This window comes from Mya arenaria, chromosome 12 (assembly GCF_026914265.1).
Source record: "Mya arenaria isolate MELC-2E11 chromosome 12, ASM2691426v1".
NCBI classification, from domain to species: domain Eukaryota; kingdom Metazoa; phylum Mollusca; class Bivalvia; order Myida; family Myidae; genus Mya; species Mya arenaria.
The window spans coordinates 27,191,783-27,206,316 of NC_069133.1; positions in this window are offsets into that span (position 1 = coordinate 27,191,783).

Below are 14,534 nucleotides of genomic sequence, written 5' to 3' on the forward strand. Positions count from 1 at the left end.
TAAATTCCTAATAGTGATGTACACTTTTGGAGGAAGGACAAATAAATGGCCCGTGCCTTTGTAACAGACGCGGCATGTGGGGGCATCCGTGTCATATGGAAACATTTCTAGTTTAATCAAATGATACAGTTGTCGTCTTTTAATTTAATGTTTTGTTTTATGTATTAGACTATGAGGCTCTGCTAAAAACACATAGTGAAACGCAAAATGTACCGCCTTTGTTTCTGCATTAACAGTGTGTGTATACCACGTGACAAATTGCGTCATAAATGCTACGTCGGAAGGAAACATTTTTCTTCGAATGAAGACTTAAACAAAGATAACTTTACTTTTTCTTCACCATTTTAAATGAAACATAGCGCAGTGTACTCCGCTTATGGAACACCGCCTTCGGTCTTTAACCAGAGTTTGATTGAGAGTTTAGTTTCTTTATACACTTCGACAAACCTTTTCACAGAACGGAGCGCTGTAAAAACATTTTTATGGAAACAGGTTTGATGAAACTAATCACCTTATCAAACTCCGGTAATAAAACGAAGGCGGGGCTCTTTAAGCGTCATAGACTGCCTTTTGTTTCATTTAAAATGATATAGTTAAAGAAAAGTTATCTTTGTTTTAATGCTTCATTTAAGCAAAATATTGCCTTCCGACGTAGCATATATGGCGTAATTTATCACGTGGTATACACACTGACTAAACAGAGTAACAGGGATAAATAGCGACCGTTAGCGATTCGTCAAAATTTATCGCATACCAACAACTGGGGAACTATATATGTATTAATTCGTCGTGAAATTTATTCCGATGCAATCAATACATATGTATAGTCTGTGGAATATTCATCATTTGGAATGATGTTTGGGAAATGATTTTCAACGTGTTCCAAACTGAGCGTATGATCCCACTTTCCCATGTAGTGACGTCATAACCAAAAGGAGGAAGCACGTCTGGACATGTTACTTGTAGTTTTATGTGGAGTGTGTAACTCCTCATCGAACTAAAGAGTACAATAACTTTTGAGTTTGGCATGTAGTTTTTTATTTAGAGTTGGTCGCTCGTTATTCGGATATAGAATCAAACCATGGTCTACAGTTATACTTGAATTTGGTTTTTCGTCGAATGAAAGCAACATTGCAAAACCTATTTATTGATGTTAATGAGATTTTAAGATGACAGTTCACGTATTGACACTTTAATTAATAATTTGTTTTCATAACTTACAATTACACCATGATTCGTGAAAAAAAACACAAATTGATGCAGCATTAAATGTGAGAACTGTATGTGACCAGTGGCGGCTCCAAGAATTGACTAGGGGGCGTGACTTAGGGGCGCTTCCATTTGACATGTGCCTCTCCATCAGACATATACGGCATAAACTGTTTGCACGGGGGTTGGATTTACTCCCTGAAGAAAATTTTACCATATATGTAATCGCAAATGAAGCATTGAGAGCGTATATTATTACTGTTTTATCTTCAAATATTGAAATAAAAAATAAACTTGTACGATTTTAGAGGGGACGCGCGCCGGATTCGCCCCCCATCTTTAAACCCGCTAGTGGTAACGCGACACACATGACAACGTCGCATCGGCGTCGATGATTTTTTTCACGTTTTCATTGTAGTATTAGGTGTTTTTTTACCATTGCTACACTCAATTTGATCGATGTTTGCTGATCATCAGCGTTCAGTATATTAAGTCCTACGACGCATTTTAATTTCGATGACTACCCTGAAGTGTTCAGAGAACTACGTTCGTACAACAAAAGCAATATTTCCGCTAATTTTTAAAGGAAGCCAACTTCATTTACATATATATATGCATATCAATGCGACGGAAATGTATGAAGTATCACACAAATCTTATTCGGAATCGGCCATATTCCACCAATACAGGAAGTTAAAAAAAATGGGAGTGTTAAGATAACAATCATCTATGGCTTCATAAACCTGTACTTTTCATAACTGTCACTAGATGTTACTAATTCGCAAGATCTAATCATTAATTTATTAATTTTTAAAACGACACTTTTCCAATATGCTTACGTTATATTTTTCAATACTGTAGCATTTGGAACTCCTCGGCCATTTTATCGAAAACAACCTCGGATGTATGCCGGTACATCAGTTGAAATAGTTCGTATTTTTTTTAATAATATCAAAAATTAAATTTAGTGTTTAAGAGTTGTATTTATTGATCTAAGTTTTAATTGATTGCCAGTGAAGTGTTTTATTGCAAACATAATTAAGATTCCCAAGAGTTTAGTCATAAAGTTTAACTGCTAAATAAGATTACTACGCGATCTATTTGCAGCGGATTTAAACGTACCACTTTTTGAGTATGTAAACCGTCCAAATACATCCGAGTTTGTTTTTGAAAAATGGCCGAGGAGTTCCGAATGATACTGCTGATATACGAGAAACTTTTGGACAATTCACGTATACGGAAGGAAGTTGGAAAGGAAACACCAACACTTTGCGGGTATTGTCATAGTTGTTCTATTAAAAATGAGTAAGTGCGTACATAAGTACAGAGAGGAAGTTTATGTTAAATTATGATCTACTTTACAATCATTAAAATGCACTCCTACTCCCAAATAAGATTTACCACAATTAATAATATTGTTTTTATATTCCAGAAACGATGAATAATTGTTTATAAATGTCGAAAGCAATGGTTCTTATGAAGGATACCGAGTTTATGAGCATAAAACACGGTATTTCTACCTCACGAGACTATAGTAGACCATAGTAAATCTTTTAGCATTTACCAATCATTTAATATTTTTGCGTTTTCAGCTATTAAATACTCGGTTACGTTTGATATACATGTGTATGTATTGATTTTGAATAACAGTGTCACTGCAATCTTTAAGTTTTCATATATATGTTCCTTGCAGGAATGTTACAATACTATCTTGTACTATCAATGGTATTGAAACATGTCAATTAATTTACATAAGCTAAGGATAAAAAGAAATAACCCCCATTGATTTTCGTTGACGATTTATCAGTGTTATTAACTTGTTCTTAATTATATTTCAAACACATTCATTCGTCGAAACTTAATTGACACATTTGAAGGTAATTGATACAACGCTGTCTTCAAAAAGATACATATGGTATGTGAAAAAGGGAATTTGGGCTGAATGGAATGTTCCGGTTTAAGACACTAGGCTGGTCGGAGTGGTATGATCTAAGAGAACAAGTATGACCTAAATTGGTGCATAGAAGAATATACTACATGTACAATCTGTGTACCCAAGGTTTTGTGACTGATACTGATGTTGATGGATCATTGTGATGCCAGAGTGAAGCGAATGAGATAAAGCACAAGCCCGGATAAAAATTGCCTATATCTAGCTTTACGACACGTATATTCCTTTGACCAAAATGAGAACACACACACAGCCTATACAGACTATCATGATATACCATACAATTACTTACTTATCAATCAACTAAAAAAATGCGCATACCAATAATATTTGTATTTGCACATAACTTTCAGAGGGACCCATTCACGAAAGAAACATTCACGAGAGACACATTCACGAAGGGTACATTAAACACATTCACGAGGGACACATTCACGAGGGGACATATTCACGAGGGACACACGAGGGACACATTCATGAGGAACACATTCACGAGGGGACACAATCACGAGGGACACATTCATGTTGGGACACATTCACGATAAACACATTTACGAGGGAACACATTCACGAGGGACACATTTACGAGGGACACATTCACGAGGGACACATTTACGAGGGACACATTTACGAGGGACACATTGGACACATTCTCGAGGGGACACATTCACGAGGGGACATATTCAAAAGGAACACATTGGGCACATTCACGAGGGACACATTCACGAGGGACACATTGGACACATTCTCGAGGGGACACATTCACGAGGGGACGCGTTCACGAGGGACACATTTACGAGGGACACATTTACGAGGGACACATTCACGAGGGACACATTGGACACTTTCTCGAGGGGACACATTCACGAGGGGACATATTCACAAGGAGCACATTGGACACATTCACGAGGGGACAAATTCACGAGGGGACGCGTTCACGAGGGACACATTGGCCACATTCACGAGGGACACATTCACGGGGGACACATTCACGAGGGCACACATTTACGAGGGGACACATTCACAAGGGGACGCGTTCACGAGGGACACATTCAACACATTCACGAGGGGACAAATTCACGAGGGGACACATTCACGAGGGGACGCGTTCATGAGGAACACATCGGGCACATTCACGAGGGACAAATTCACGAGGGGACACATTCACGAGGGGACGCGTTCACGAGGAACACATTGGGCACATTCACGAGGGACAAATTCACGAGGAGACAAATTCACGAGGGGGGCGCGTTCACGAGGAACACATTGGGCACATTCACGAGGGACACATTGGACACATTTACGAGGGACCCATTAACGAGGGGATGCGTTCACGAGGGACATATTGGACACATTCACGAGGGGACACATTCCCGAGGGACACATTCACGAGGGGACGCGGTCACGAGGGACACATTGGACATATTCACGAGTACACATTCACGAGGGACATATTGGACACATTTACAAGGGACACCTTGTATTCACGAGGGGCACAATCACGAGGGACATCTTGTATTCATGAGGGGCACAATCACGAGGGACACCTTGTATTCACGAGGGGCACAATCACGAGGGACACCTCGTATTTACGAGCGCACAATCACGAGGGACACCTTGTATTCACGAGGGGCACAATCACGAGGGACACCTCGTATTCACGAGGGGCACAATCACGAGGAACACCTTGTATTCACGAGGGGAACAATCATGTGGGACACCTCGTATTCACGAGCGCACAATCACGAGGGACACCTGGTATTCACGACGGGCATAATCACCTTGTATTCACGAGGGGCACAATCACGAGGGACACCTCGTATTCAGGAGCGCACAATCACGAGGGACACATCGTATTCACGAGGGGCACAATCACGAGGGACACCTCGTATTCACGAGAGGCACAATTACGACGGGACACCTTGTATTCACGAGGGGCACAATCACGAGGGACACAATCACGAGGGCACAATCACGAGGGACACCTTGTTTTCACGAGGAGCACAATCACGAGGGGACACCTTGTATTCACGAGGGGCACAATCACGAGGGGACACCTTGTATTCACGAGGGCACAATCACGAGGAACACCTCGTATTCACGGGGGGCACAATCACGAGGGACACCTTGTTTTCACGAGGGGCACAATCACGACGGACACCTTGTATTCACGAGGGGCATCTTGTATTCACGAGGGGCACAATCACGAGGGACACCTCGTATTCATGATCGCACAATCACGAGGGACACCTTGTATTCACGAGGGGCACAATCACGAGGGGACACCTTGTATTCACAAGGGGCACAATCACGAGGAGACACCTTGTATTCTCGAGGGGCACAATCACGAGGGACACAATCACGAGGGGCACAATCACGAGGGACACCTTGTATTCACGAGGGGCACAATCACGAGGGACACCTCGTATTCACGAGGGGCACAATCACGAGGGACACCTTGAATTCACGAGCGCACAATCACGAGGGACACCTCGTATTCACGAGCGCACAATTACGAGGGACACCTCGTATTCACAAGCGCACAATCACGAGGGACACCTCGTATTCACGAGGGGCAAACTCACGAGGGACACCTTGTATTCACGAGGGGCACAATCACGAGGAACACCTCGTATTCACGAGGGACGCATTCATGAGGGGACACATTTTGTTGATTGTGCTAATTGTGAATATATTTTTAAAATATGAAAATGAATACTCTTTTTTTAATAAAAGCGTTAGTAACGCTATTGAATATTGAATAATTCTAAGCCTTGATTTATAAAAATATGTTCAAATGAATATCTGCAAGTTGCTGTATAGTGCCTATCAGTTTTGAAATAGGTAATTGTTCTAAATACTCAGAAAAATATTTCGAATAAACGATCGTACCATATTCTCTTTGACCATTTGGCCCTATATCTTTGGACCTTTCAAGACGTAAGGATAAAATAAAGCATACATCATCATTGGTTCATAGTATATTGTCTATAACTGTCTAGTTACTGACGTCAAAGTAACAAAACCTTCTCGAAATATATAACTGTAAACAAGTAAAGGCAACACAATGATATCAGGGAACAAAAGGGAGTGGTATATTCTGCCTAATAATTAAATGTTATTTTTATCCTAGAATAATCAGAACAAATACATTCGGACATATTCCTCAGAGTATTAGAAAACATTGATGACGAGGATAGTAAAAAATATTCACAACATCTTTCAAATACTGGTTTAATTCTTGAAGAATGAGAAGTCTGTTTGGGTGAAGTTTGGTAAAAAGGCCGTGTTGGATCAGAAACTTGACGCTCAGTCACTTTTATTAATTATTTGATACGTGTTTTTATATACATACGTATGTGAAATACTACAGAAACAAACTCAGTAGCAAAAAGTTTAAACATAAACCCGGTTTATTGGCACTGGGTAAACGACTAAGACATAGAACACAAAAACAAAAAATCACAAACAAGAAACATGGACGAACAGCACAAAACTCCACAAACAGCACAGTGCGATTTTTATATTTAAGTTCAAAAATTAATGTTGTATGCATTTTTCTTAACGGTTTAAGATATAAAACATTAATTTTCGAAAATATGCAAATCTGCGATTTGATCTTTTGTCGACAGTCTTATACTTTACTAATATAACACCTGAACATAAACTGGAACTTTTTGACAAGTTTATTAGACCTATCCTATTATATGGTTCAGAAGTTTGGGGATTTTCAAAACGATTGCCAATTGAAAGGATACACACCCAATTCATAAAATATGTACTTTCGGTTAAAACAACAACACAAAATGACTTTGTTTATGCAGAGACTGGCAGATTAGATCTACTGTCGCAATGCATTATAAATATTATTAAATACTGGCTTAAAGTTTTAAGTATGCCGAATGATAAATATGTAAGGATTATCTATAATGTAATGATTAATGATGTTGTAAAATTTCCAAATAAAACAAACTGGGCAGTACATGTTAAAACAATATTGAGTAATATGGGGTTTCATCACGTTTGGCTTGCACAAGGAGTTGGTGATGTTTCAAATTTTGTGTCATTTTTAAAGCAAAGAATACGAGACGTTTATGTTCAAAATTTAAACAGCAGATTTTCAGACTCCTCAAGAGCTTTATTTTATAGAAACATTTCTTATTTTGAATCGAAACCCTATCTTAAGTGTGTTAATGTACAGAAATTCAGAAATGCTTTAAGCCAATTAAGATTATCGTCGCATCGGTTAAATATAGAAGTTGGTAGGTGGAATAATACAATTTTGGAACAAAGACTTTGCCCACATTGTAATGTCTTAGAAGACGAATTTCATTTCTTGGTTGAATGCAGCCTGTATACCAATATTAGATCTAAATATATTCCTAGATATTATCGTGCTAATCCAAATATGTTTAAAACCATAGAATTGCTGAATACAGATCATACTGATTTGTTAAAGAATCTTTCTATTTTCGTGTATAAAGCATTTGCTCAGAGACAGAATTTCATTACTTTACATGACACATGATTATTATATGTTTTAATACCAGCCGTTATAATAAGGATTTGTTCGTAATAATTCTTCTTTTGATTAACATTTGCTACTATTTTGTTACTGTAAAATATCTCAACTAGTTAAAAAACATATATACACCGCCAAGCAAGTGTTAAATAATGGAAATGATCATGGACTATCATAGTCTACTTCATTGATATACATATGTGTGATGTTATGTGTGGAAATAAACTTGTGTTCTTCTGTTCTTCTATATAACTGGTTTGCAGATATTGACGCAAAAAAAGCTCTTCCCAAGACAAAAAATAAAAAAAGTTGTAAACGTATGGTATATCTGTGAGAGTGCAGCTTGGAGGAATGAGAAGTCTGATTGGATGTTTTACATTTGGATTGAAGGGTCGTGTTGGATCAGAAACTTGACGCTCAGTCACTTTTGTTAATTATTTGATACATGGGGAAGTCTTTCTATATACACACTTATGTGAAATACTACAGAAACAAGCTCAGAAGCAAAATGTTTAAACATAAACCCGGTTTAATGGCACTGGGTAAACGACTAAGACATAGAAGACAACAACGAAAAATCACACACAAGAAACATGGAAGAACAGCACAAAACTCCACAAACAGCACAGTGCATATATCCTATATAAAAAGTAGGTATGTTTATCTTTAGACGATTGGTTTAAATTGTTTTACCAATTTTTGACATTTGTTTTATTTTTTTTTGTCTTGGAACGAGCTATTTTTTGCGAAAATACACGGAAATCAGTTAAAATCAGTTATATAAGACTGCTGACAAAAAAATAGATCGCAGATTGTTATATTTAAGTTCAAAAATTATATTTATGCATTTTTTTTAAACCGTTAGTAAAGGTTTAAGCCATAAAACATTAATTTTCGAACGAAAATATGCAAATCTGCGATCTGATCTTTTGTCGGCAGTCTTATATAACTGGTTTGCAGATATTGACGCAAAAAAGCTCTTTCCAAGACAAAAAATAAAAAAAAGTTGTAAACTTATGGTATATCTGTGAGAGTGCAGCTTGGAGGAATGAGAAGTCTGATTGGATGTTTTACATTTGGATTGAAGGGTCGTGTTGGATCAGAAACTTGACGCTCAGTCACTTTTGTTAAATATTTGATACATGGGGAAGTCTTTTTTATATACATACTTAAATGTGAAATACTACAGAAACAAGCTCAGTAGCAAAATGTTTAAACATAAACCCGGTTTAATGGCACTGGGTAAACGCCAAAGACAGACAACACAAAAAACAAAAAAATCACAAACAAGAAACATGGTAGAACAGCACAAAACTCAACAAACAGCATTGTGCATATATACTATATAAAAAAAACTAGGTATGTTTATCAAGGACCTCTTTAGACGATTGGTTTAAATGGTCTCATCAATAGTTTTAAACCTCTTGCTGTAAAGTATGTTAGCTCTCTGGCCTTGATCTTTCTCAGACTTATAAAAATGTGTTAAAATATAAAAATGTTTGTTTCTTGCTTTTCAGTACAGCAGCTATAATATAACAAAAGCGTTTGTGTGTGGCTCGATTTGCATAAGGAATATGTCGGAGATTTCCCCCAAAAGACCTTAGGCCACACCAAATTGATATTTCGTTCCGCGGATTTACCGCTCCTATTTTTTTTTGAAAATGTAAAAAAAAAAAAAATATTTTTATTTGTGCGCCCGCACCTCCATTTTGATCGCCAAGCAAATTTTTTTCAGGTAATAATTTATTAAAAGGCTTAAAATAATCAAGTATAATTTTTCTATGCTAGTTTTCGTGTTTTTGTAAAGGGAGTTACCGATGCGTAGTGTTTTTATACTGTATATCGATCGGTTTAGCATGGGTTTCAATAAATTCAATCAAAATAGCGGCTTCCGGTATAAACAATGTGGCTCGAAGATTGGAAATTAAATCTTATTTTTGACAATAAATATGTTTTGAGCATGCTTGAAGTCATTGTTGATCGTCTCATGCACTAAAGGATCATTATCTAAAGCAATCATTATGCACTAAAGCATGTGTATCTGAGACTGGTAGCGATTATATTACGTAATTAGTGACTCGTTTTGAGTGGAAAGAAATCGGACAGGTCAACTTAACTGGAACATGAGTCATTGTTTGGTCCAAATTGATGAATCAAGCTCATTTTTGATCAAATTCTGTCAAAACAACAGTTTTGAACAAATATCTTTTCACAAATAGCGATATAAACACTGGTCTGGATATACCCCAACATAAGTAAGCCTAAGTTTATCACCTTATATTTTGTTTTTATTTGCAGCATAATCCGGGATTGTAATGCACTTGACAATGTCAGTTGTAACCACTGCCCCGCCCACCCCTCGCCCTTGTTCCAGGGGTATACCGGGGACAGCAGAGGCAATGGGCTGTGTTTTTACCTTTCAGGTGGCCCCGCAGTGCCTAGTGACTGTGGTTTTGTCTTCATATTGAAAATAGTCGGGAAGGGGTCATTTGGCAGTGATTCTACCAGCAGTGTGTCCCTGCAGGTTGGGTATTTTACCCGGGTTTTGAGAGACAGGAAGTCAAAGTCCCCGCTATTCCGGACGGGGGGGGCATATACAATTGGCTGGTGCATAAAAACATCTAAATAATCAAAGAAAGTACTCTGAAAAATACCCTTGTTCTTTTTGTTTTAATAAGCACATGTCATTGCATTTCCTGTGATAATAAAAACAAAATTTAGTCTATGTTATATGGAGTCTGATGTTTGATGATGCCTGTGTAAGTGATCATTTTTTACAAATCCAAAATCAATCCTAAGTGTCTAAATACAGTTGCATATGATGCTAAACTGATTCAGGTAGATTTATAAGTCGTTTCAAACTTTTTTACTAAAAGCAGGGTTATTTATTATTATGAATGATCGTCATATTAAAGTACGTTTTCATTATATAAGAAATTAGATTTATCCATATAATGTTTGTACTAAACACGCATAAATAAATAGTATGTATTCCGATAATATCCCAATGTCCATTCGAGGTTCAGTTCAAGATGGCATTAAAATGGGTTTAAGGGCAATTATTTTGAACAATCTTTCTTATTTGTATTGAATATAAGGAAAAAAATATTTTTCGCTCTTCGCTCGCTTCGGTTTTTATAAAAACTGACAAAATGTTATTTTTAATTCGCTCGCTCGCTCAAATTTTTTCAAAAATCCGAGGAACTAAACATTAATTTGGTGTGGCCTTATGTTTAAACTTGCACGCACTGAATGTTATTCAATACAAATATGTCTAGGCATGGTAGTTTAACGTTCTTGAATTATACGTTGAGTATGGACAGTTGTTGTGATATGAAATACTATAAGATCCATTCGTCCGCAAGAACATCTAGATGAGGATACGATTGTAGATCGGGTGAAATAAATGCAAAAACGTTTATTCATATTTGCATCAGCGATAATAAGACAAACACATATCAATACATTTGTTATATTGCTGTTATATCAATATTGTCATAATGCGCACGGTTAACGAAATATATCCACAAGAAAAGTAAAACAAAATAAGTAGTTTAGAATATATGAGGTTAATCAAAATAAACCCCGAGGTAAAGAAAACGTTTTAATGCCAAACGAAACAATGGTGGTTCCTGTAACAACTTCTATCGACAACACTTTTAAAGTCAAATGACACTGAAAAGCTGGGCGGCTCTCCAGCAAACCATTCCGCACAAACACCGTTCATTTCAGGATATAATCCGTAGTAGAATTTTCATTCTCCGCCCTGCTGTGTTCTTTCCTCATCGACCCACATGACACCATTGTTTTTTTCTCAGATGCTATTCTAACCGCCTCAGGATATGACAGAGACTGAGGCAAAGACCAGCTTGAGCAATGCTATAGTCCATTTGGCAAATCCCGCCCCCGACAGTCTCATTTTCAGAAATTATGTACCTGCAGTTCATATATCAAACGTCTCTATCAGTTTGGAATTGACAAAAAAAATCGGCTGAACAGGATACTCAGATCGGAGATCTGATAAAAGGAATTCAGCTGAACAGTATTAGCGACATATCCTTTATACTGCTACGGAACATCGATAGAATGATGCGATTGCCGGTGCCAAATAATAATAATAATAATAATAATAATAATAATAAATATAATAATAAATATAATAATTTTCAATAAAGCCTTCAAAGTAAAGAAACAAAAGAAAAAGAATTATTCTTGAAAATAAGTCACCTGTCAATGTTAAAACTGGAAAGATACATTTACATATACAATTATTAAACATTCTGTTAATAAATGCATTCATACTTTAACATTCACTGACAGACAAACACTCAAAGAACATGACTATACATTAAACATATACATATTTTAAAGAACATGTGAAATAACTTATCATTCACACAATAAATGAAGCTTATAATTTCCTTTGAACGTTTTGAGTGTTTTCAAGCTACGTATATGTAAAGGAATGTTATTCCATATGTTTTTTTTTTGCTATAATTTGTGAATGATGTTTCCATGAACACTAAGGTCATGTTGGTCCATGGGAAAGGAACCTAACAGGGAGGATTGTGGAACGTTACACAAGACCATACACTGCACTGCATGCTCTCAAAACGGCATGCTTGTTAGAACGGTTTATCGGAGCTCTGCAGAGTAAATACTTTTGAAAGTGGTGGCTACACTTTTTGCGACCAAACTTGTTACAGCAGCTGCTAGTTTATTTTGGAGTTAAAATATTAATTATGTAACATATTAGTTAGGCATACCAACGGATTGTTTAATACACGTGACATATTATGAATGCTTATGGGGTGTTATTTTCCTTCAGGATTAAGATTTCAAGTATATTACTAATACATTCATATCATAAATGTTGAGCTGTTCATTTTTGCACGATATCTTGTAGCAAGAAATTACCATATATAATATAGCAACAGCTGTTCCTACTTACATAATTTCAACAACTTTCAAGTGCCTTCCTATTCATATTTAAATTTCCATATACGACCTTTGGAAATACCCAAGCCCACTCCTTATCCAAATTGAGCTAAATGAAATATCCTTAAAGCATGGAAAAGCATTGTTATTGTGTTGCAGCGCTTGAATAATGTCAATTTAGATTTTAACCTATAACTTTAAATCAAATGACATTCGAGTCGGAAAATAATCCGATTCGTAGCATAGTTGACAGTAAACCCCTTTTATAAACAGTTTGTCAGAGAGTTCATACCAGTTCATATCAGTTATCAGATGTATCAAAAAGGTCGCAAAATATGTTAGGGACAAGCTTGTGATCCGGCAACACGGTTTCCACCCTACCGTTGACCGCCATTTAGGAATTCTTATTTCATTATATATTTACGAGTAAATACGTCGTAATTGTTATTTTACAATTGTTGTGATAGATGGACTCTGGTTACCTGAAGCGTGATATATAGTTTTCTCAAATTTATTCTAAATATTCCATGATAAAAATAGCATTTATATATTAAGCATGATATTAAATTCTTTATTATAATCTGACATTAATTTGTTGCCTTAAAGGCCTAGTTTAAGAAATGTTTGGCATGATAATCTCCTGCTGTGCATCTTCTGCTCATTGCACTGGTGTCCCAGTAGGGGCCAATTTCCTGTGTATTCGTTTATTGACTCGGGGCCATTTAGGGTCCATTTCTATAATAAAACCTCCCAAACTGCACAGCAGAATACTCAGATCGGAGATCGGAAAAAGGGAATCAAGGCAAGTAGCTTAAAATCAATACACAGAGGTTGTGTACTGTACACACATTGGGGGATGGGGGCCTTGTCACGAAAAAAATATTCATTTTTCTAGTGTTCACGAGGTGAATTATATTGCTATTTAACTCTGAAATAATTTCTTTTATTTTTATTATATGCCTAAAATTGATTTTAAAATGCGTTTAATTGCATCTTATCTGAATTAATTGGCCTTAATGCTTGAGCACGTAATTTCATATGAGAAATGACCTTGTTGATATTGTGTTCAAGCCCTGTATACTATATAGTGTGTTTTTGATAGAATAACGGGCTGAAGTTTAAAACAGTGAAAACTATCAATTTATATTTTCATTGTTTTAAACAACATACTAAATCAACCAGAAGTGGACTGTATCCAGGATACCAGCCTTACATCAACACAAAAGCAGCAACTTATTTTACCTTTCTTTTCATCACATGACTGAAACCAGTTCTAATGCTAAACGCCATTCGTCATGCTAGCTATAATTATCTATGTAAATAGTACAATGATTTCATGATTGCCAATCCTTTAAACATAGATACTTGGAATATCATATATTCATCGAATCAAGTGGCATTTAATTTATTTTACAATGACTCATACGAGAGAGACACACATTATAGAATTACCAAAATTGCTGAATTTACAAATTTCGCCAAGTGATACAATTTCCCAGTCATAAAGGAAGACAACACTAGCTGTTTACATCCAATACCACTCTGATGTCTAGCACGCTACTCACGAAGAGGAGCACCATGCAGCAACGGGGAGTAACCTATCTGAATATAATTTTGAAAATCCAGACTAAAAAATGGTTCAATTTCCTAAAGCAAACCGAACACTTTCAGGCAAATTGAGCATTTTTTTGTTATTGTTTTCGAAAATTTCTTAATCTTTTTCAAACTGTTAATGATGTTCTGTCTTAAAAACAAGCGTTCCCTGCTCACACGAACTTATACAAACCGAGTATATGAATAAAAAGTGTATTCTCTATTATTCCATGAAAAAAGACTAAAACTCATTCTGATGTTTATATTCTAAATACTTTTAATCCGAAACCGATTTATCACTTGGTGGATTCTGTGGGATCT